The sequence below is a fragment of the Patagioenas fasciata genome, chromosome 25 (assembly GCF_037038585.1).
Source record: "Patagioenas fasciata isolate bPatFas1 chromosome 25, bPatFas1.hap1, whole genome shotgun sequence".
NCBI lineage: Eukaryota > Metazoa > Chordata > Aves > Columbiformes > Columbidae > Patagioenas > Patagioenas fasciata.
In genome coordinates this window covers 1807775-1831612 of record NC_092544.1, presented here as the reverse complement: position 1 = coordinate 1831612, position 23838 = coordinate 1807775, and the positions used below count along the sequence as shown (strand labels likewise).

Here is a 23838-nt window from a genome sequence, read left to right as displayed (position 1 = left end):
AAAAGATCACAGAGCCTGATGTGGTGACCACCTGCAGTACTGAGTCATGGAGCTGAAAAAGAAGAAGAATCTCCTCACTGCAGCACTGGCACTTCCATTATTCCCTGCCTATTGCTCCACTTATGTTTTGTGCATTAGTGTTCCTGCTCTTATTCTCCCATGTGTTTTCTTTTGGATGAGTGGGTAATCAAACAACCTTGGCCAACTCAAGGGCTTCCCAGTCCGGATTTGCCGGCTGGCCCTCTCTGTTTCTGAGAGGATCTCTCAAGGCCATACTGAAATGGTCTCCTCCACCAATCATTCTTGATGGCCCAACAGGTTCCCATTATACTAATTAATCTATCTCAATATTAACCCTAGAAGAGCTACAGACATAGAGAAACCCTTACAGATGGATCTGAGAGCAATATAAGTTTCAGTAGGTTACAATGTCGTGAGTTGCTTTTGCTTTCATAGATTTTCTGCCAACTGGGAATTTTCCCTCAAGAAGTTCCAAAAACCTTCTCAGCCTCTAGGAAACTATTTGTTTGGCGCAGTTAACTCAGGAGCTTTTCAAATTTTGTCAAACACATCAAACCAAATGGCCTCCAGGCAAAGATCTTGCATAGCAAGTTTCAACCCACACAAACTTCTAGTGCTAGCTTGTGAACCCTTGGAAGCATGGGCTTACAAAGGACACTGCGTATAGACAGGGACCTTTTAAGGCTTTGATCCTCCATAATAAAAATGAACATGAGAAGTTTCCTTAATTTCACCAGATCTGGTGCATTGTAGGGCACCTGTTTATTCACTCGTTTTCTATTTAACTGTAGTCGTTGGGGGTAGGACTGGCAGTCCAAGTTACAAAGCCCCGTATGAAACAGGGATCCAGTTCTGGCTGGAAGCTGCTTTAATACGGTTAATCACTGTAATTAGCCTCAAGGCCTAGCTGTCTGTCCTCTTCTCCCTCCATACTCCACCAAATGGTAAGCGATCCTTCCTTTCCAGAACTCTGCCTCGTGGCACGGCCATCACACTGTTCTCAACAGCCTCTTGTAGGAAGCTCTGAATCCTGTCCGATGCCAACGGGAAGGTGCTGATGATTAACCCGAACGGAATATTGCGATTAAACCTGATAAAATTAATTCCTATAGATACTACGTATAATTCAAGGTGGATGTTCACTTTTTTAATGATGCAAAAAAATAAAGCAAATGATGAATTACTCAAGACACACGTGTACCTTTATGTTGAATGGTGCCCTGCATGCTGGCAGCTGTTTGTCTTGTAATACAGCGTGAGCTCAGGTAACCTGAAGGACAAGGATGATGCAGAGATGCAGAACACCATGTCACGGCCTCTCCAATGTTCACATTTGTCTTTTCTTACTATACCTAATAAAGCTCAAATGACAAAAGGTGACATACTGTATGTGTTTTATCTCATTATTAATTAAGCGTATTTGTCTCTTAAATCAGATGTGACTTGCACCACAACATCAGTAATTAAATTAAATATTGATGTGTGATGGTTGTGTGGCAGGGCTGCATGGGTAAGTGGAATTGCCATATCTAATTAACGTCTTGCAGGAGCAGCCCCATTAGGTTTGTTAGTTGAATCTCCAAATGGTAATACTAACAAAAGGGTAACTACCACTTAACAACCTTAATTAATAGAAGCCTCATCAGATTTGATGAATATCTTCATCCCTGTTTCGAGGGCTATTGTCTAGACTTTTGTTGAATTATTGTGAGGTTGTGAACTACTTAGAACTGGTAACTCCGCTGTGCTTTCCCTTTAAGTCTGCATGGCAGGGCTGCTTATTTGCTCCTTTGAAGAAATGTACAGCAGCATCACGAGGCTGCGGATGAGAAAGGAGAGGAGATGACCCTCCCTGCCGTGATTTCAGGGGGGGCTCAGACTGCTCCCCCCTAGAGCAGCACGTTGCATGTGGATGAGAGAGCCTGTGTCTGGCTGGAGAGCTCACTTGCCCTCTCTCAAACACGCAAGGTTGGCTCGTGCTCTTGGTTTTGAAGTGTTACCTCCTGCATTTCTATATGCAGCAATTTCTCCTTGGAAAAGACTACAAGGATTTTTTTATTTATTTTTAAAAATGCTAATTAAATTCCAGTGTCTTATAAGCAGTTCAGTGATGCTATCGCAATTCTGATTACCATTCTGCTGTATGCTGAGCTGAGAATGCAAAATCACTTCACTTGGGATTAGACACAGATTCCAGCCAGGGTTTCAGGGTGAACTCCAACTATATCACTCCTTGCAAAAGATAATTCAAACAGTAGTTACACAGTCTGGGTATGTTATGTAATTTCAAACTATTAATGCTCACGTTCATTTAACTACTACAGGTGCCATTCTCAGCTGCGACTGAGTGAAAAAAAAATCAAGTGCATTACAAACTGTTCCCCAATTTGTGCCTTAGAAACTGTTTTGAAGCTTCCAAATCCTTCCCAAGAGCCAGAGAAAATTCCACTGACAAGACTCCTTCTGCTCTTAGCAGTAAATGCCAATACGGGGCATTGTGTCTGACCAGCTCAGGGCGCTGCGATCCCATCCTGAGGTTCTAGCTACAAGAGGAGACTCAAACACCGATTTTCTTCCCTGCTTTCCGATTACAGCTGATTCTGGCTGGGTTCAAGATGTTTGTCTTTCTCCATCATGAAATGGTCAGCATGACTTCGCAGTAATTAGTCAGTTAATCACGGCCCTTAAAAATAGCCAGTCCTTTCTAGAGTCCAGTGAGCAAGAGGAGTCTGAAGGGCAACAGCAAACACCAGACCTCATTTCGGTAGATGCTGCTCTACGTGTAGCGCGGCACCCAGCCGGGAAGAGACTTCTGGTCAGACACGAACGCTACCTGTGCCTGTCGAGCAGGTATAAGCAGGGTTAGGAGTTCTCACCACGCAGATACTAAATGCAAATGTTAACTGTGAGAAGCGCAAACGTATTGCTCATGTTTTAGTGAAGCAGCAGGACGAGCTTTTTCGTTTTTTTCTACAAAGCAGAATCATACCTGCTTATGGGATGGATCTCACTGATCATTTTGGGATGCAATGCTAACACACTGAAGGCCAAATGAATGATCCTTTGTGCTAACCAAGCAGGCTGCCTGTCAGATTTACTGATATTCCAAGCAATACCTCAAATGACTTTTTAGAAGCATGTGCAGTAGCTAAGTATTTAGAAAACGCCACCATCCTTTAAGTGCCTGTCTACATTGCTCAAGGAACCTGACTCTATCGTTGGTATTTAGGACTTTTTCTTCTTTTCTACTGAGTGGTCATATTCCTGATTTAAATGTCAGTATTAATATATTAGGACATTCGAATTATAGCAACAGTTTTGTGGCTATTTCTCCTTAAAGGATATAATTCCATTTATAAAGACCCAAATTGCAGAAGAGATAAAGTTGCATCCACTTGAAATAATCCGCTACAAGCCAAATCCTAAAACGCATAAAATGGACCAAAAGCCCTCAGCACCCGGTTGCTGCGGCGCTCCCCGGGTGCCCTTTGCCCCTCCCTGTCCCCATCCTTCTCATCCCAGCACCGCTGAGCTCCCTTCCCTCTCCCAGCCACACGAACTTTGATGGCAGTGGAACTATCTGGATTTCATGCTTTTAAACAGCACATGCTGTATTCAATGAATTTCAAAGACACGCTAAACCCAAATTACTGCTATCCATGGATCTTGAGAAGCTTTTATAAATGGCTGCATTACAGTGTAGTACAAAGCAGTGATTTCCATAATGCTTGTCTAATGTATAGAGCATTTTACATAGAACAGGCCCTGTTTCATCTTGAAATGCTTTTTAATTAATTCAATTCATTAATACTGCTTGTCATGGCTAAACTCCTGAGACTTAACAAAAACTTTACTTCAGCAGTTGTCAACACATTTCATTAAAACATATGTTTTGAATGCCTTCTGATAACATCACTGTTCTTCATATGCAGAGTGCAGTACTTTAATGTATTAAACAGAGGAGAAGAGGGACGGCAAAAACCTCTACTCTATATTGACAACGCTGCTTTAGCGATGAGGAACGGGTGGGCCAGCCTGAGTGTCATTCCTTTCGTGACCCCTGAATTAAGCAAAGTCAAAGCGCTCTCAGCTCACGCAGGGCCGCGCTGTTCTCCCCGCACCTTTCAAGGGCTCCTCACTGCTGCCACATCCACGCAAAAAGGCAGAAACAGAGTTTAGGTAGAGAATATAAGAACATCACTGTTCCAGAGCAAAGCATTAAAGAAGGCTCTTTGATTTCCACATGAGCCCTATCCAGACTTCTCCAATCTGTAGTCATCTAGAACTGTGGATTGTATGTGGATTGACCCAGGGATGTGTTCATTGCTGGGAAGTGTTCCCTTCACAGTCCTACAAGCCAGCCCATCTGTTTTTCAGTCCTCCTTCCACCTCAAAACACATCTTCCTTTCCTTTCCTTTCCTTTCCTTTCCTTTCCTTTCCTTTCCTTTCCTTTCCTTTCCTTTCCTTTCCTTTCCTTTCCTTTCCTTTCCTTTCCTTTCCTTTCCTTTCCTTTCCTTTCCTTTCCTTTCCTTTCCTTTCCTTTCCTTTCCTTTCCCTTCCTCTCCTCGTCCCACACCCAGTACAGTGACACAGGGACTCAAGTGCTGTTTCCCCCAGCGCAGCCCCAGTCTTCTAATGCTTACAACAAATTACATAAAAGCAAATTGTCCAAGACAGGGTGACAGCCATACATTAATATTCAAGAGTTGGGAACATTTGACCTTTAAATTGCATACCTGGACAGAATGCTGCCTTATGCTCCGCGTATCGTTAACCAGAGCACGGTACTGACCCGTGGATCCGGAACATTCTGCCCTGCAGAAGGAACAGAGGAATGAGATCCTGATGAACCTTTAGATGTCCTGGATATTCACAATAACTCCTTCAAACAGATCTGATCGGTGAGGGAGGAAAAGCAAAGCTGCCCTAGACTGGCCTCTGGATGCGTGAGTTACAGAAAACACCCTTATTTTAAACAATAGCAAAAAAAATCCCATTTGTCTGGATATTATTATTTTTTTTAAGGCAAAACGCCATCCCAGGAGAGATTTTTTTAAATGGCTGAATAACGTAAAATATTGCAAACACTTTCTGTAACATTTTCACTGATTATTTAGTGTGTCCTGCCCATATCCCAGGCCACGCTGTCAATCTGTATTTTAAGCCACCTTTCTGTCTTGCTGCCTATGGTCTCTAATGTTTTTTAATGTTGTCTCCTGTGTGTGTTTTGTGTAGTGGAATACTTTACAAATCCAAATGTTATTGGGGAATAAGCCCATGATCTCCTGTGTACCATTTCCTGGCTCTGCTGCACACACATCCATTGTTTGAGATTGAATTGGTCCCAGGAAGCAGCAGAGCATGTGAAAGCCACTATGAATTGTGCAAAGTGGCTTCAGGGCAGTAAAGCACGTCAGAAGAATAAGGTGCAAAATCTGAAAGTCCAAATGGAGGAATCTCAGTCAACATTAAGGACCAAAAAACTCAGTCAATGCCCTCGGTTATAGCTCACGCGCTTTTATCTTGTGGCATTCCTAATATAGTTGAAAGGAGCATGCGCAGCCAGGACGCAAAATAAATCCAATTATTAAATAGGTTTATGTGCAATTAAACTGTTAGCCTTTGCTTAATACTACATGTGATTCACAAGGCTGATTTCATTAGCCTAAGGGTACTATTCCTCTTTTATCCAGTGTTTTTCACCTCTTACATTGTGCCTTCTGTTCAGTGCTCAGGAAATGAAGATGTTTTGGAAAGTGTAGCGCGTTTCCACTCGAGCGAGCGCCCTGGCAATCACTCCGGTCCAACTTCGGGCAGCGTTTCTTTTCATACATTCACAAAATCAAAACTTCCAAGGAATGGCGCATTCTACTAAGGGAAGGAGAGCGAGAGAACAACGTCTTCATCACAACTACCTGCAAGATTTGCCATGGGAATTCCAACAGCGCCTTCCCTAAGTCCCGCATCGGGGCGTCCCAAGAGGTCGCTCTGCTCACCAGGGTCCTCTGGCCAGCTGTTTCCTTTTCCCAAAGCTGCAGTGCACTGTGAGATTAAACACAAGGTTTGATTAACGTGAATTAATTGTATACTTCTTATAATAATTATATACAAACAAAAACCTACAAAGGCAACATCACACTTCAGCAGATCTGTTTCGAAACCATTTTGTGTGAGAAAAATCACCTGGGTCATTCCACTTGCCTTCAGGTGTGTGCGAAACAGCAACACACGAAACCCAAAAGTAACCAACTATTCTTTATCTAAAATGCCCTGAAATGAACTGAAGTTTCCATGTTTACCGAGCTGCAGAATTCCTCCAGGACACAGTTCAGAGAACTACCCTGATAAAACAGATATGAATTACAAAGAGAAGCGTATGGGCAGGGAAAAAAAAGAGTATTTTATGTGTAACTAAGCACAAGAAATGCTAAAAAATAAAAACCTGTAACAAGAAACTATTTCCAAATGTATTATGTACGCATACAACACATAGCTTAATGCTAAGTTATATGTTGCAGTTATTTAATATCTTTCTTCAAAGGTTTTACTAATACATCAACAACTGCACATGTGAAAGGGGGAAAAGACTTCACTTTATAGTCTTAGATAATTGTCCCTGTAAAAAACCCAAACCTTTAATTAGAACTCAAATGAAGAAAGCTTGATTTGTGTGCTGTGCCCAAATGCTGAGGAGTCGGATGTAAAATATTTGTAATATTTAGGGAACCCTGAGTTTTACATAAAAGTAAACAGCATTGCCTGAAGGCACAATTTCCAGCAACACAATAAAATGTGCAGTGAATTTATGGCGGCCATCCATTAGCTCTTACCAAGGCAACGTCGCCCATATCTGTCGTCCATCATTATAATAGAGGGTTAATGCACCGAATTTACATAAAAAAGTCATATTGTCTGCATGAATTATTTACACTCTCAGCTGTTTTTACAGCTTGGTTTCAAGCTGGATTCTGGGAGAGATTCTGCCAGTAAATTACTCTGTGGAGACCTGACTGTATAACTACAAACAGAGCCTGCAATGGGAAGGGAAGAAAATGGGGATGCGCAAGTCAGCGGTTGGACGGGGAGCAGGAGCTGTGGGCTCCTCGTTCGCCTGCACCGAGGGCAGAGGAAGCGCAGGAAGTGTCCAAAAAGAGGGATCCTGTGCGTGCAGCTGTGTTAGCGTCCGGCTTTTCACGGCTCTGTGCATCGATGGTGAGGATGCACTCGGTTCCTGGCTGTGTACTCACAGATCAGCAAGCCTGGTCTTTGTTAATTGATAGTGTTTCAAACCAAACATCCCTCAAACAACACTGCCCCTCCCCACAATCTATTCCTTGTGTACCAACATCAAACAATCCACTTGCTGACTTCATTCAAATAGAAGTTTTGCTTGCTTTTCCTTTATATGAACACGTACAATTTCAAAACCCAACATTTTCTCCGACACGGCCTAAGCACGTTCTTTGTCCTTCACGCCAGAAAGCCAAAAAGCTCCTGTGGAAACACACAGTAGGAAATCTTCAGTGATTTCAGTGAAATTCACATGTGCTCTCACAATTTCAAACCCTTTAGTTTTTCCAGCTATGCTGAGCAGCGGAGTCACCGGCACAAGCTGTAGGTCTGTGATCAAGGTAAACCCACATCCCCGCTGTCACCCAACCCCACCGCTCCCGTCACCATTTCTCCCTGAAGGACACTCGGAAAACTCCGTACAACGGCAGCGTGCAACCGAATCACAGCAGACAGGACCACTATCGCTAATTCTTCCTGTTGATTGTTTACACCCTTTAAATATTTGCAGACTTACGCGCCATCCTCGGTTGCAGGTGAGCCAAGCCATCCATATTTATCTCACTTAATCTTACCTCATAAATCAATCTCTCCAGTCAATCTCTCCACTCCCTAATTATTTTTGTTGCTCCTCTCTGAACTCCCTCCAATGTGTCAATCAATATCTTCCTGGTAATGAAGTGCTCTGTGAGGAGCACAGTATTCTAGAGGCAGCTGTTCTGAAGCTCTATACAGCCCAACAATGCAACCAATATGGATTTTCGGTCTTCACGGGAGGGCGATCTAATGGTGAGGACACCAGCTTGGGGCTTCGGAGACCTGGGCTCACGTTCCTGCTCCGAGAGACAACCTGTGTGACCTTTCTCAAGTCACTTGGTCTGTGCTTTAGTTAAGCGTCCATAAACACTGTGTTGTTCGGCACACACAAACAATGAATACGGTGGGATGGCAGGCACGACAAGAATCTGGCTATGGAGACAGACAACACCAATACTCCACCAAAAAGCACTTTTCTATGAGATTCGGTACTGATACAGCAGTACATCCTCGGTACGGTGCTGAACAACCCCGGACAGCATCACCGGCCATGCAGATCGTCAGTTGTTCTACCTGGGACTTATAGCACTTGCTGTATTGTGACCGCATCCTTTTCTTCACCAGCTGCTTTTCCCTCCTCTGAACTTGCTCCAGCACCTCAATGTCCTTCTTGTAGTGAGGGGCCCAAAACTGAACCCCGAGTTTGAGGTTCAGTCTGTTACTTTTCCATAAACTGTATAAACATCATATAAGATTAAATATATAGAGAGACGTGCAATTAATGCACGGTTAAAAGTTCTCTAACTAAATTACTCTAACTTTTTAAGAATCTCATGCTCTTTTCCTTTTCGAGGAGAAGGTTAAAAGCATCACAATAACTGAAGGAAGCGAGGAAGGGTGAGGATTGCAGTTATGATTCATCAGGCTCCCAGAAATGCATTATAATGTACTATAGGCTGTAAGACTAAAAATTATTCCCCACTGAAATGGTATTCACACAGCTTCTGCTGTACTGAGGCGTACATCGTAATATAATCATAATAACTAAAGTAAGTTTCCCTTGGGGATTATACCTCTGTGTGATTTAATCCTTAAATTTGTTTTGCTTTCATCCCCAGGAGAAGAGAGATTTCAGTTATAAAGTATTCTTCCTAGAAATATCAGACACTGCACATGCATTCATAATCTGCACTTACATTTACAAAGCCCAGGCCAGGGGGTGAGCAGAGATGGAAGCGTAAGCGTTACCATTTTGTTTGAAGAACCATGGTTTGTTTTCCGAGAAAAGAAGGGTAGAGCTGAGGGAGGAGTCCTGCTCATCCGGGAAAGCTCCCCATAGAACTCTCCCCTCTTGTAACACAGGGCATTATTTGCTCTCGAGACAGGGCTGTTACTCAGAATGTCTGAAAAGTAAAGATCAGAGAGAAAGGGGTTTGCATGGTAACAAAGTGTGGAATGAAATGGAAGGAAACTTAGCGCAAAAACTTCAAGAGTTTCTATGTAATTCGGGGTCTGAATTACCTACCCTGTCTTTTAAAATACAAATTCAGAGAGCGATTTTCAATGTGACATGGATACCTGAGGTCCACATGCTCCATTACATTTTGCAGCCAAATTTTGAGGTAGATTTCCAGAAGAACTATGTATCTAGAGCATCCGAAACGTGATGTAATTCACAAGAACGAAGCGAAAGTTCCTAACTCACCGTGCCTTTGCAATCCTACAAGAATTTCCTTCCCATGACAGTCCTCAGGGAAACTGCTCCAAATACTAATTTGAGAAATACAATTCTTAATTAGCCACTTTCAGTAGACACGAAACCACTACACTCCTTTTCCAAACATCTACCAGGATGAAAAAAACCAGTCATCTAGTGGAAATAATAAATGCCCTGCCATGTGAGCCATTTAAAAATAGCCTGGGAAAAAAAAAAGACAGACCCAGTTTGAATCATAAATATACTATTAAAGATGAATTACACACGCAGCCGGTATGCACAGCTCCATCCAGTCACCGGTGGCAGCTGATATGTAACACATCCAACACAGCACGAAGACACCGCGTTTAACACACATCAACGGCTCGGCTCCGATGCTGCGTGTGGAATGGGCAGCGGCACCGCTCAGGAATAAACGTCCCTTTCGTCTTCACGTGGCCAATTGTTTATACCACCCCTTGGAAATCAATCGCCAATAGCCAAGATATTCCCAGTTCTACCGGAAACAACGTGGAAGCAAAATCATTCTCGGTGTCTGAGTTGGGACATTAAGGGACTCCCTATGGCTTTTTCTGGTTGTTTTCAATTTGGCTGCATGGCGACAGGAGCGACGTGGAGCTCCAGCGCTGCACAGCCTGGTTGTGACTCTCAGAAGCAGCCCTGGATGTCAAAGCTGTGCCAGGAGCTCATGAAGCCCTAGAACGAAGAGGTCACAGTAGGAAAATAGGTCCAAGCAAGTTTCTCCAAGGCAGTTAATCAGATTGTACTTGTAGGAACATCAAACCAAGCATGTGCTTCTACTTCCTCATTGTGATGAGAGTTAAGTACGGTGGAATGGGAGGAGACCTTTCCACATGAAAATGACCTGGCAGCAAGTCAGAGCTGTGCACAAAATCCACCGGCTTCCCAGACCCCACCTTGGGTGCAGCGTTTGCAGGGAACAGCTATTGGTGCAGCAGACACGGGCTCCACGGGGCCCCCAGAAGAGCTTTAAAGCTTCATGGGACCTCACCAGGGAGTCAAAGCAAAGGATAAAAGCTTCTCTTTTCTTAAACAAGGTTCTTGCACGGCTCACTAGCACCTACTGCCTTTATAGCCATGTGTTTGTGCAACTGCACACACTCGTTTCCTGGGTTTAAGTGTGACAGTCTGGGGGCACAGCACCCAATGCCTGGGGTCTAGTATCACTATAAAAGGCTCTTGAGCATCATAATTTCACATATTTGCCTGTGCTGCCTGAGAATTCATCGCTCAGAGGATGTCATTTTGTGATACTGTCTTGGGGTACCTATGTTTAATAACACAGATATAATGTCACAGCAAGACAGCCTTTGGCAGTCTGCAAAAAGAGAACCTGAGATGAGATGATATCATGTCACAGCCGCACAGCACCAGTCAATATGACAAGTAGCCTGAAACCACAGATTTGCTTCGGCAACGCTTTCAGTGGCCAAGTGATAAGTACGTTCCCCAACCCTGAGATGCTGCTGCTTGTGGCCAAGTGACAGCGAGAACCTCACAGCTCATGGGCTGCCCCCATTCCCAGCACCAGCACAACCGCTTGCCCAGAGCCCCGGTGCAGCTTTCATGGTAACAAGGGACAACGTTTCGCTGCCAGCCACACGCCACCTGATTTCTAAAGCACCAAAGTAAGGTTGTTCATAAGCAAACAGCTTCTACACTATGTATTTCTGACCGTTTTTCTCCAGTCAACGCAGATGTAGGAATTTGCAGAAAAACCCAAGTGAAACATTTGAGCTAATGCTTTTTAACCTGAAAGACACCATAGAAATGTTAAGCATGAGTCACGACTTCAAAGCAGATAATAAGGCGGCTTTTAAATAATTGGTGATGCAGTGCTATTGTGATTTAGGGACAAAGTATCCCCGGTGCTTCTGGCATTTCTGGAATTCTTAAGAGATCAAACCAACTTTGCCAGCCTGGTCTTTGTGACGAGGACTCAGAGGCACAACAAACACTCCGGTAGAGACTGAAACCCAGGTCTGGTCACAGCCACAGCTCTGAGGAAATGACTCTCTTTCTGTAATAGGTGATGGGGCTGTTCTAAGGTGACGTACAGCGTGAAGTTGCTGTGCTGTAGCTGTGTTATTTATTTATAGCACAGCCGTATTGATCCCATAAAGCTTTCTTTAAGTACGGAGAGATTTCAATTAATAGCTTTTACCTTGTGCTAGGGGCCATGCAGACACGCTATAAATCAGACAGTCCCTGCCCCAAAGTGCTCACAAACCTGATTAGAACAAGATGCGGCAGGTGGAGGAGACAAACTCGAGGGGAGGGAGGAGGAGGAAGTGGAAAAACCAGCAGCATTATGCACATGAAGCAGAACTCTCTGCTCAGCAAGGCCGGGCTCTGCCAGCTGGCACATCCACAGGCAAAGCCGAGTCTTCGGAGGCCCTCAAAGAAGGTGAAGGAAGTGACTGTTTTAAGGGAGTTTCCCTTATGTATGTGTAAGAAATGCCTGTGGGAAAAGCACATGGTGCTTGTGGGTGAAGCGGAGGAGCAGACGGCTCTGTCCTGCACAGGGCTGGGCGCTACCGCTGCAATAATGGCTCAAGAAACCGCCCCGTGAAGCGTGCCTGGTTTTCTCCCATTCGCTCAGCTGCACCTCTCAGTCCCTGCATTTCTACCTGGAACGTTTAGAAGATAGCGAAATAGACTTTAAAGGTGCTAATGATGTAATTATGAAAACGCACAAAAGACATCTCAGCATTTCGAGATAAATTCAAACCAAGTGCGCTGCCAACGTGCCACACTCCGTGCTTCCCCTTTGAAATAAATGGCTTTATACACTTCAAAGAGAGCTTTGTTTCACTTGTTCAGCACAAGATGCAAATACATTGCCAGACAGTGCAGAAGAGAAAATGCATTTTGCACCATGGGGAGCAAAAATACCCAACCAGCCACTCAAATGAGAATGATCTCAGGTTTGGGAGGCACAAGATTTCTTCTATCTACTTTATTTAATTTTTTAATTAAACTTATTTTTAAAATGTCCTTGCAACTAAAACAGTAGAGATGTTTTCTTAACAGAGCTTCCCTCACACATCCCCAAAGCCAGGGTAGGAGAAATGAACACAGAAATGGGAGCTGATCTGATGCTGATCGGAGCAGGGAGAGAAGATGTGACAGATCCTTTAAAGGATGTGAACCATTGGGGCTGCTCTGCCCGGTGCTGCTCCAAGAGGCCAATACAAAGCGGTTGGGAGGAAAACAAGACAAAATTCACCTTCTTTCTGTTCTGATTGCGGTCCTGTTGCAGCAGAGTTCATCTGAGATGGGAATGACAGCAGAGTCAGACAGTGGTGCGATGATGTGGGAATTCCTAGGGACGCTGCGCAGTGGGGACTCTTGAGATGGGGCTTTTGAACGACAGCTGACGAACCTAATTCAGGAAATAAAGAAACATTTGTGCACGCTTGAGCAGGATATTCACTGACACAGAGAAAAAAGTGAGGTTGGGTTTTCCCTTCACTTCCCAGTCCTGCAGGGCACGCAAGAGAGATGCTGAAGGACACTTCACAGTGGGAAGAAGTGATGCCATCCTGAAATTGGCTCACCCTGATCTGGCATCCATTTCCAACCACCTCCTCTGCCGGGGTCCCCTCACCAGCAGGCAGGTATTTGAAAACCTTATTAACTTTCCTGAGCAAAGTAGAGGAGCTTGAAGGATCCTGAAAATTTTAATCTGGGGCTGTCTGAAGAGACTGGAAGGGGGGTGAGGCCTTTCATCTTCAGTTTAATAAGGCAGTGGCTAGGGTTGGCAGTGCCTATCCTCCCTGTGCTCTCCAGGCATTTCACTCCACACCTACAATTTACTGGAGACTTTCCACGGGCTTTGCCTTTCCCAGGCACACAGGTGGTAGAACCGAGAGGACAAAGGGAAAGAACTCGGGATTGTTTTGGAATCGCTCCCGCTCCAAACACCAGTTTCATTCCCCAGCTGCCCTCCCCATGATGTAATGGCCACTGTGCAGGCACCGCAACCGTGTCCAGACCCTCCGGGAGCCCTGCGCGCTCTCCTCGCACGCACCCGCGCTCAGGAATGTCTGAACAGCAAGAGCCTTCCTCCACCTGCTCAAACTTGGCACTCCCCTCTCCCCAACCCGAAACAGGACAGGGAAGCTCTCCTGTGTTTCTTCCCAGACATGATCTGGCTCAGCACAGTGATGACAGCACTGCCTAAAGCTTCATTAGGAAATATGGAAACATTTCAAACCTCCTGCTCCAACTTTAATTTGTGCGCTATAGCTGCTGCGAGTCCTCCATTTGTCATAAGAGAGTCCTTTTTACTTATTGGTTCATTCAAAAATAAAATGATGAAAATGGAATTTAAGAGACAAACACATTTAGTGAGTAGAAGTGTCTCTGCAGTTCTCTGTGCCGGAAGGAACAGCTGAGAATCCAGCACAAGGTAGGAAGCTCAGTAGCTGCACTTCAGTGCAGCTGTCAGAAGGAATATACCCAGGAACAGAACGGAACCTCAGCATTACACCCTATTTCTTCCAGCCAAAAGCTTCCTGTGCATAATCCTGTGTGGCAAGTAAATGCTGCAAGTCAAGCTCCTGAACCCACATCTGGTGACTTAGAGAGACCCCACAGCAACTTCCATTTCACGTTCATAACATAGGTGCCCCCAACCTCAGAGTGCAACCCAACGCAAAACGGGAGCCAAACCCCACTGGGACAAAGCAGCACGGGGCAGATGAAACAAAGCTTCTCTTTGCTTCTTTTTATAGATTTTTAAGTCACCTTAAGGGATGCTGAAGGGTGCATCAGGTGCCAGCCTCCTTCACTCTCTGCCTCCTTGTACCTGCGAGTTCCAGCCCAGAACGACCCGGGTTTCTGTGGCCAGGAGAGAACAGACGGGGCGGCTGCACCGCAGGGTGCCCAGGCCGCTTACTCATCTGTCCAGTGGATACTTTCTTTAGCAATAGGTAATTGATGAATATTTTTGGCTCCCTAATTTGTGCTTCTTGAATAAACAAGGTTGTGGCCTGTGTCACTGGGGATAAACGGCAAAGTTCCTGCTGTGTATTCTCAAAGACAGCACGACCTTGAGGACAATTTATCTCAAGGGGAAAAGCACAGTAAGACGGGAGCGCTCGGAGGAGCAGACCCTGCTCCTTCCCCAAATGTATTCAGAACAGAGGCAAACGCTGCTCGCTGCAATTCAAGGCTGCCTGAGTTTTCACCTGTAGATACGCAGATAAACTTATATCATCGGCTTCCAGGTTTCTGTGGGCTGGTATGTCAGCAACAGCCACAGTGATTTAGTGCAACAGCTCCACACGGATTAAATCACAGCGTCATTTGAATTTTACCCAGGCTTGTCGCACAAATCTCAGAAACCACCGTCGTGCATAAAAACTTCCTCTTGACACTCCTGAGGAGCCGTGACACAAACCAAAACCAGGCCCAAAACAAGGAACAAAGAATTCTCGCATGGAAAGCGCAGGCAGCACAAACAGCACACGGACTGGAACATCTTAATTGCATCACAGTAGCAACTTCCTGTATTTTTTAAGTATATTTTTCCCATTTTTGATACATTATGATGCATCGTATAGTGTATTCTTTCAAATGAAGCCAGTTTTCCTTCGACTTGCACTCAAATGGAATATCCTTCAAATATTCCACTTTTCAAAATGAAGAGTATATTGTTATCTACTAAGTTCTGGAATATTTTAGTAAGTACAATACCACCAAAAACGTCCCTGTGTGCACAACCAAGTACCTTTTCTATTTCAGGGCCTCCTTGACAAGTGGCACGGCAAAACGAATCTGCTGCGGGCTCCACCAAAGTCAAATCTCACTTCACTGCCCACAAACTGCTGGGTATTTCTGCTGATGCTATGGCACCCTCTGTGGATTATACTCACCCTCCGGTCCACAAGTGAAGTTGCCATTTGAATCCCACAAGCCATCATTCCTGGTCCCCGGTTCTAAGTTACGATGCATCAAGGGCTTTCGGGTTCAAATGCCTCCCCAGAACGTACTTTTGCTTTGCTTTTACAAGTTTTGAACACGGAATAAACGCTTTCTAAATGTAAAAATTACTACTCAAAAAGGGATTGCAGGGATTGTGTCAATGTCAGTCAAGCACATCCTTTTTCACATGCATCCCTGGTGTTGTCACACTCACTCCAGCACACACACACAACCCAGGTCTGCTCCCATACCGTTGTATTCCAGGCTTTTCTTCCAGGTCCTATTGCGCATTCCAAAAGGGCCAAGAAGAGCTCACAAGAGTCCACCCAACAGCTCAGCCAGCCTGAGAAGACAGAAATGAAGTTACTCAATGTAGCTGCTTTTATTCTGGTGAGGCCAAATGGGGAGAAGAAACTCAGGTGCCGACAATCTGACTCAATTTCCAAGGGAAGGCTGCACAGGTGCAGGCGCTTCCCTCCTCTCACACCGTGCAAGAGGCTCCTCACAGGCCCTGTGCACCCGGCCTGACTTCAGAAACCAGCAGCACACAAGATCAGATACTGGCCCACAGTGCACATACACTGGGATAATCATGTCATCTCCTTCCCTTGTTTTTTGAGGCAGATATGACTGTACCTGGAGGAGATACTGATCTGTCTACCTAACAATCACAAACACCTTATAAAATCGGCCTGAAATTAATCTATTGTGAAGGTGAGAAGGGAAAACATAAATATCGTCATTAACTCACACATGCATACATACAAAAAACTTTACATAACATACTGAGCGGTTGGAAAGGCGCCTGCAGACGTAATTGCGTTTCTGGGTGAAGAGCATTTATACCCTCTCATCTCTGCTTTCCCCGTTCATTTTAGTAATTACATTCAGAGAAGCAGCTAACGTGCTTGTAATTAACACCATCAGGGAAGGATTTGTATGTGTTTCGATACAGGGCTGGGGTGGAAAGCGAGCAGAGCTGGCGGGAGGGGATGGACCCGCACGGTGCATTCTGTGTTTGCTAGAAGTTATGAGATTACAAGACCTAGAAGTGCTTTTTGCTGCTGGACACCTCGTTTCTGCCCTTTAAATTCACAGGGAGGAAAACAGCCGCCTCACACAATTTACATTGCTTCGTTTTCTACCCATTTCGTTTGGCGTTTTATTGTAACAGTTATTTCAGTTCGGTGGGTGGAGCTGCTATGGAAGCTCCAGGTCTGCTCGTTTTGATGGTGAATATTCATGACCCAAGCAATCTGCACCAGGCAGACTTCGCTGTCCTTTCTTCCCCTTCTCTGCTACCCAAGGAGTAGCTGTGCAGAATATTTGAGGTGTAAATAATATTCTCTTTCATTTAAAAATGAAAACTGGACCATGTGCTGGAAGGTCGTTGTATTGAAGTGAAGTACGACGTGCTTGCAGCCACAGTATCCAGAACTTTCATGAAGAATGAGATGGGTGGCAGGAAGCGGGAACAGTAATTAATGATCCATTTCTCCCCCTCCTCTGCTCTCCCGTCTATCTTTCGTAGCTCTGCTCACAAAACCAACGCTGCCGTTCTCCAGCCGGGGCTGCTGGCGTTCGAACCCGCGCCCCCGAGGGAGAATGTGACATCTCAGCCCACTGCCACCCTGATCCCCAGACAAAAGACGGCAGGGTTTGTGCAGAATCTGCCGCACAGACGTACCGCACTCATTTCCTTGGCCAACGCAGAAGTCAGGCTGCTGCAAGCTTCTCTCGGCCTCTTACCACTGCACAGTGCGAACGAGCGACCGAAATGAGCAGCGCGCAAGGCAAACGTGGGAATCATGGGCAGAGAGAAATCGCTGTTTGTGTCGCAGGCTGGGAGATGGACAGCAGGAAATACACAAATTGGGATACGAGATGTCGTGTCTGAAAGGAAGAACGTGCCGCGGGCTGCGGGAGCCGCTGATGGGAAATGATGCTCTTAGCGCTGAGAAAGCTGAAGACACTGGGGGAGGAGGCAATAAATACCCAGTAGGGAACTCAGGAGTTTGGTTTGAAAGAGACCACTGCAGCGATGGGCTCTCCTAAGGACTGTCCGCTCAAGACCAGTGCCACCCAGATAGGACAAAATCATTTGTCCACTATTTACTGGGTTTTAAAGATCTGTTTCACAATAAGATCAAGTCTGTGTCTTCGGGGCGTATTTGTTTCCAGTGGATATCTGAGCCAAGATCTGCAAAAAACATTTTCATATATTTTAATGGGAATGCATGCGTAAGAAGATGAATTCATGCACTGTCACCAAGTTCTGTGCTGAGTATTTGGCAAAGAATTGGCATCTGCACCTCACACTGTGCACGTTCCCATTCCCCTGTCCAGCCACGGAACAGGCACGCGCTGCAAAGTTAAATCATTAATACAAAGGAGATTTTTAGAAGCTCGCATTAAAAAATTACTCTAAAGTATTCAGAAACTGTTTTCACGATACAGAAATATCAAGTGGGAATCTCATGAATAAATCTAAATAATGAGGGCATTTGAAATCTTACAGTTACTTGGCAATATTTAAAGAAAAAAGAGCGAGACAGAGACAGCATGGCAAGGCGTGAGGAGCTGCGATGACTTGTTTTGGTGCAGAGAAAACAAGCGCCCCACGGCTCTGACTTGAGCCATCCCCGCACCCCACGGCGGGAAGCAGCAAGACAAGGGGCAATGGGTATAAACTGGAACACAGAGGGGTCGATTTAAATTTGAGAAGAAACTTCTTCCTGGTGAGGGTGATGGAGCACTGAATAGGCTGCCCAGGGGGGTTGTGGAGTCTCCTTCTCTGCAGACATTCAAACCCGCCTGGACACCTTCCTGTGGAACCTCAGCTGGGTGTTCCTGCTCCATGGGGGGATTGCACTGGATGAGCTTTCCAGGGCCCTTCAACCCCTGACATTCCGGGGTTCTGTGCTGCCCTGGCTCCCCGGGCCACGGCTCCTCCTTGGGGACACGGACCATATGAGAGAAGGAGACGCCTCGCGATGGCGGCCGAGGCTCCAGCAGCTCCACCAGCCCCTCAGCAGGGACCAAAGCTGGGAACTGCCCCAAGACGAGGGCACCAGGCCCCGCCGCCCCCGCTCCATGGCCACCGGCTCCTGCTGCAGCCGCAAACGGGCCCCGGGCTTCCCACAGCTCTCAGGACTTAGAAATGTCTGCTGTATTACGACAACGTAGTTGCTTTTGAAAGAGAAATAATGTAAGAGTAGAGGACAGAGAAGCGCTCTGCCCAAGGCAGCGTGAAAATAAGCAATAGCAGGTGTCTCTGATGAGTTTCTTGGTTGCCCTGCCCCTCTCAGGAGACACATCAAAGGGAGACAGGGGATAATCAGTCCAGCCTGCTGGAGCCCGCTTGCTCAGCACAGCAAAATTAATTAAGGAGGAAGGAGAAAAAGAGCCAATACGAGCCTGATTCTGTCAGGGAGTGCAGCACTGACAAACAGCAAATGCTAATTCAGGAGTTTTCTATCTCTTTCACATCTGCCAGCGGGAAAGAGGAGCACGATTCAGATTTGAAATGAAGTGGGTTTAGATACCTCTGACGCATCGCACGACGCCACCTCCACCGCTGCTGCCCGGACGCCGACACAAACTCAAGGGAGAAAGTCAGCCCCTGTAATACAAGGCTTAAGGAGAACATATGGATGTGTTGGTTATTGCTGTTAGGGGAAACAAAACAAAGGTGAGGCCTCACACACAACAGGAGAAGCCACAAATAGGCACCTTTACCCCGCTATCAGTGAGCTGCTCATCAGAACAGGAGAAACGCAACCAACAAACAATTTGGGGGAAATTAAATCAATTTCATTTGACATGATAAGCACTAAGACTTATTAATATTTATTAATTATTAGTACTGAGCACTACGGGGTTGGAAATACGAGGCCCACGCTAGCAGGAGGAAACAAAATGTCAAATGGAAAACAACATGCAGGATTTCCAGGCATTCAGGTGCTGTAATAGGGAGTCCCTGGAAATGCTCATAAATTAATTAGATTAAAGATGTAAAGCCATCACTCCAGGGGTATCGTTGCTCTACTATTTTTTCTTGCTCATAATTCAAAAAGGAGATGAAGCATCTGAGCCCAGTTTGGGACTAATAATTCCTAAATAAGAGATAAATATGTCAAGGTTTCATAAATAGAAAGGGGAGCACAGCACTATAAATAAGCTTTAATATTTCTTTTATTGTAAAGTTTATCTGGTTGAGTTCCTGCCTTGTACAGGATGCTCCTATTGCTATTAAAGAAATTGCACTTTATGTCCTGAAGAACTCCCGAACCCCTGTTTCCAGAGCACCGTGTGCAGCTCTGCGGCGCAGCCCCACGAACACTGGGTAAATACCCACTGCGCTGCATCTGTTCCCAGCAGCTTTTTCGGACTACATGGCAGGTGTGTGCTGCCTTTCCCCCCCCCCCCCGTTCACGGATATCATTACCACAGTCCTCAAATCTATACAGTACAGTTAACCTGAAGAACTCCCACGTTACCTTCTAAACTCACGGCCAAAGGCGCGTGGGAATGCTATCCCAACAGCGGCCGGTCCTTGGCTACCAGGCACGAAGAGGCATTGCCCACGGAACCGGTCCACTGGTGCTCTGCTTTCCAGGGGCAGGGAAGGGCTATCAGGTCACCATCTGCCCAGTAGCGAAGCAAAGTAACGCCTGTTTCATCCAGAGTGTAAAACGTGCTTTGTTCAAGTCGAATAGAATCATGTATCAGCAGCATACATTAATAACTGATAACACATATATCCAGCGCATTTAATACTATCAAACTAATTAGGTGTTGGTTTGCCAGGAATAAAGGCGAGGTTTAAAAATCCAAGATGACCCGATTGCCGTGGAGTACGACACTCCTGCTCATCCTGCACACGGGCTAAAAGCATAGGTGACTGAGACAAGGCACCAGGCTGGAAGCCAAACTTATTTCACGCATTGAATTTGCAATGAAAATTCTAATGAACCCATTGTGACAAGCTAAAACGGAGCTGCTGCGGCCAGAGGTCTCCGGCGTGCTCTGAGGTACATCTGGAAGCATTAGCTCGCCGAAGGGTCACTGTGCGCACGGAGCACACGTCACCGCTAAAGCCAGCGCTGCAAAAATGTCGAGACTGCCATGGAAACTTCGCAGTTCAGATGCACAAAAAAACCCAAAAAACCAACCACTTGCCAGCCTTATAGTAATTGTAGTAAAGAAAAGTGCTTATTAAACACATGTACCTGCTGCTCCACTCCGGCAGAGCGCTCTGAGCCTGAACATGGCATGTACTAACCTCTCATTCTGTGGGAGAGAGCCGGTGTTAAATAGGGTCAGAACTACACTTGCTCTGGGGAGAAGAAAGGCTCACTTTGAAGACAGGCTGGTTACCCTGTTTTTCTTCCTACACCACAGCTTTCAGATTGCAGCGAGGACTTGAAGGGAGTTGTTCCCACAAGCTCTCCAGCCCAGTGTCTCCACCCGAGAGGCTTGAGTAAACAGCAGCAGCTCTGGATATGAATCAGATGGAAAAGATTCAGCCCTCTCTGCTAGGTCTGAGTTCAAAGGCATCCATGGCTGAACAGCTAAATCAAGATCACTATCTGCATGTGAGGGCAGAATGGAGCGTTCAGTAATAATGAACTGCTCACCCTTATATGCTCATTTCTAGAGGCGGTGTAGCAGGTTGTAAGTGGAATCTAGCTGAAGTCCATGTACCATCGTACATAACACCGAGAGAGGTGGGGAACAATGGTTGTTTCACGAGACCTTCTGTTTCCTTTCTGTTCTTCTTTGGCTGCCTCCAGCTGAGATGTTGGACCTGAGCTCTCACTGCCAGACGAAGACCAGGGACGCACCACAGAGCAGGTCCCTGCCAGACCTCAGCCTCCTGTGCATGCTGAGACCCAGAGCAGCCTGTCCTCACCAACAGCATGTGCAATCTGTTCCCTCCGTGCACGCATCAGACCTGAGTTCTGTTGCGTGACATCCTGCCCAACCACACGGGCTGCATCTACGCAGCTGTTGGCCCTTGAGCAGGTGCACTCCAGCAAATTCAAGTAAATACACCAAAGCTGCAGCCACATCTCACTGCCTTACGCCCACTGAATGCAACTTGTGCCATGATGAGCTTGTGTACAAACGGTCAGAAGTCAGGGACAGCGAGGATGCAGGAAGGGAAGGATGAGTTTGTAGACAGCGGAACAGCTCAGCGCCAGCACCTGGCTGAGAACACAGCTGCCTCTGAAGACCGGTCGCTCGGTGACAAATCTGTTCACCTGTGCCACTTCTGCAGGTCACAGCATCCGTGTCTGTGTTCCCTTGTATATACAGACACAGCCCCAACTCCTCAGCAGCATGGGTACCCCACTCGTGTGTATTCCGTGCTGGAATACAGCCGGAGCCCACAGCCAGGGTGTGCCTGTACCTCCCTCTGTGAAGTTACCTCGTTTATTATCTGTAGAACAGCACACCTGGGAAGATGAGCCAAATGAGTATGAGATATAATCAGATACTTTCTGTCTTCAGGTGCCACCCATGTGCACACCTTCCCTAAAAGCTGTGGAATGAACCTGCTAACAATTCTATTAATAAAGAGCAGTATAAGTAGGTGAACTGGATGAACTTGTGTGAAAGCAAAGCCCAGAGGTAGATCAGTTGCTCTGTTCAAAGCAAACAGATAACTATCCCATGCTGCAGGCAACTCTCCCCCTCCCCCTTTCCCACCTCCTCCTTCGGGACATCTCCAGGCATGTCCAGGGTGGTGCAGCCTGGCAAACAGACATTTAATCAGTGATTTATACATTTTAAAGAAGAATCACAAAGCCACCAATGACCCTGGGAAATGCCGAGTGCCAGAACGCGGTCCAAGGACTCTCCTTTGCGCTCCCTTTCACTGTACGTGACACTTAATGCACAGAAGTACCACTCTTTGTTTCTCAGGGGGTGGTGTCCCCCGGCTTCTCACCTGCTGTCTGCAGTCCCAATGTACCTGCGGGGTCCCGCAGCGGGGCCCGGATTCACCGGAGAGCTGAGCAGCAGGGGCGGCCGCTTGGTGCACAAACCCAACACAAAGTCCTATAATATCCTAGAACGTTATTGAAAGGACCAGCTCATCAACAGGAACCGGTCAAACGTAACACTGGGAACATGTCACAACATGGGAAAAGGTTTCAGAGCCAGCTGACTTACTCAGGCCTCACCGAACAGACACTAGGGTTCCCATTGCTCTTCCCTCTCATCTGGGACAGACTGAGGTCTCCTTACAGGTTTTTCCTGAAGATCTCTTGAAATGCAGATTCTGCACAAGGATCTCTCACTAACATTGTTATGTCAAGCGTGATAAAAAAGGACAACTATTATACATGGTGTCTATACAGAGTAATTTAATAACATAGTTACATTAATAATATCAGTTGCAGTAAACCCTTCAAAACTCTAAGAATACTTTTCTTTCCAAGCAGCAGAACTGTAAAACTGCTGTGATCCTGGATGCAGAGGGTGGGGCATTGAATGGGAAGGATAAATGATGCATCACCAGAGATACCGTCCTATAGAAAGGGGCTTTCACTCTCCAAATGGAGCTTTGTATCAAATTTCTAGATTCACCTGGGAATAAATGATGTTGCTTAAAGAGAAATACTACACCCTTCGCAAAGTCTGAAGGGAAGGGCTGGACAGACAGAGCCCGCCGAGTGCTGCTCTGGCTCCTGTGCCACCCGCTGACTGACAGCTGATAATTATCTTTGATTTAATGTCACTTAATGTTCTTCCCCCTCCCCCTGGTTATTCTCCTCCTATACTGACACACACTAGGAGAAGGAGGGTCTTGGAAGAACAAGCGAAAAAGAACATGCTGCTTCCATAAGCTAGAGAGAAAACGCCAATTTGATTTATTCCAGAAAACTACAATTAAAGCTTTAAACTTCAGAGAAGAGTGTAAAATGTGGGTACAATGACTAGCCCTGGACAGAAATGAATCTGACAGTGTTTCATCTGCAGAGCAGCAGCACTGGGCATTCCTAAAGACATGTTCTGGAATCAGGGCTTCTTGTGATTTTCAGCATAAGGAATATCATTAATTTCAGTGCCTTGAAACACCACCGGAGAGGCCTGAGCTTCCAGACAAGGGAAAGGCAACGGGTTTCCTGTTATGTTCTCAGTGTGGAGTACAAGGAGGGACTCCCATTCTCCCTTTGAAATAAGACAGTGTTCATTTCAGATTAAGGTTCAGTTCCCATTGCTGTTCGGTGGGGTCTCGGCTGCTCTGGGGTTTCCCAGGTACTACTCAAAACCACAAAGAAGAAGTAACGAACAATCTTAAAACAATGCA

The 23838-nt window shown here is 45.9% G+C and overlaps 1 long non-coding RNA gene across 15 annotated transcripts in view; it reads right to left on the bottom strand.

Annotated features, from left to right (window-relative positions):
* The window catches only part of LOC136112605 (uncharacterized), a 61383-nt gene that overhangs the window by 22179 nt on the left and 15366 nt on the right, over positions 1-23838 (bottom strand). For 12 of the 15 annotated variants that reach the window (XR_011735722.1, XR_011735735.1, XR_011735727.1 and 9 more), the window contains 7 exons: positions 19064-19153; positions 17206-17718; positions 15770-15861; positions 12817-12972; positions 9046-9252; positions 5938-6064; positions 4759-4837 (listed from right to left, as the gene is read on the bottom strand). This is a non-coding gene — a long non-coding RNA (uncharacterized lncRNA). The remainder of the gene's footprint in view (positions 1-4758; positions 4838-5937; positions 6065-9045; positions 9253-12816; positions 12973-15769; positions 15862-17205; positions 17719-19063; positions 19154-23838) is intronic. The other 3 variants (XR_011735730.1, XR_011735725.1, XR_011735724.1) reach the window with 3 other exon arrangements.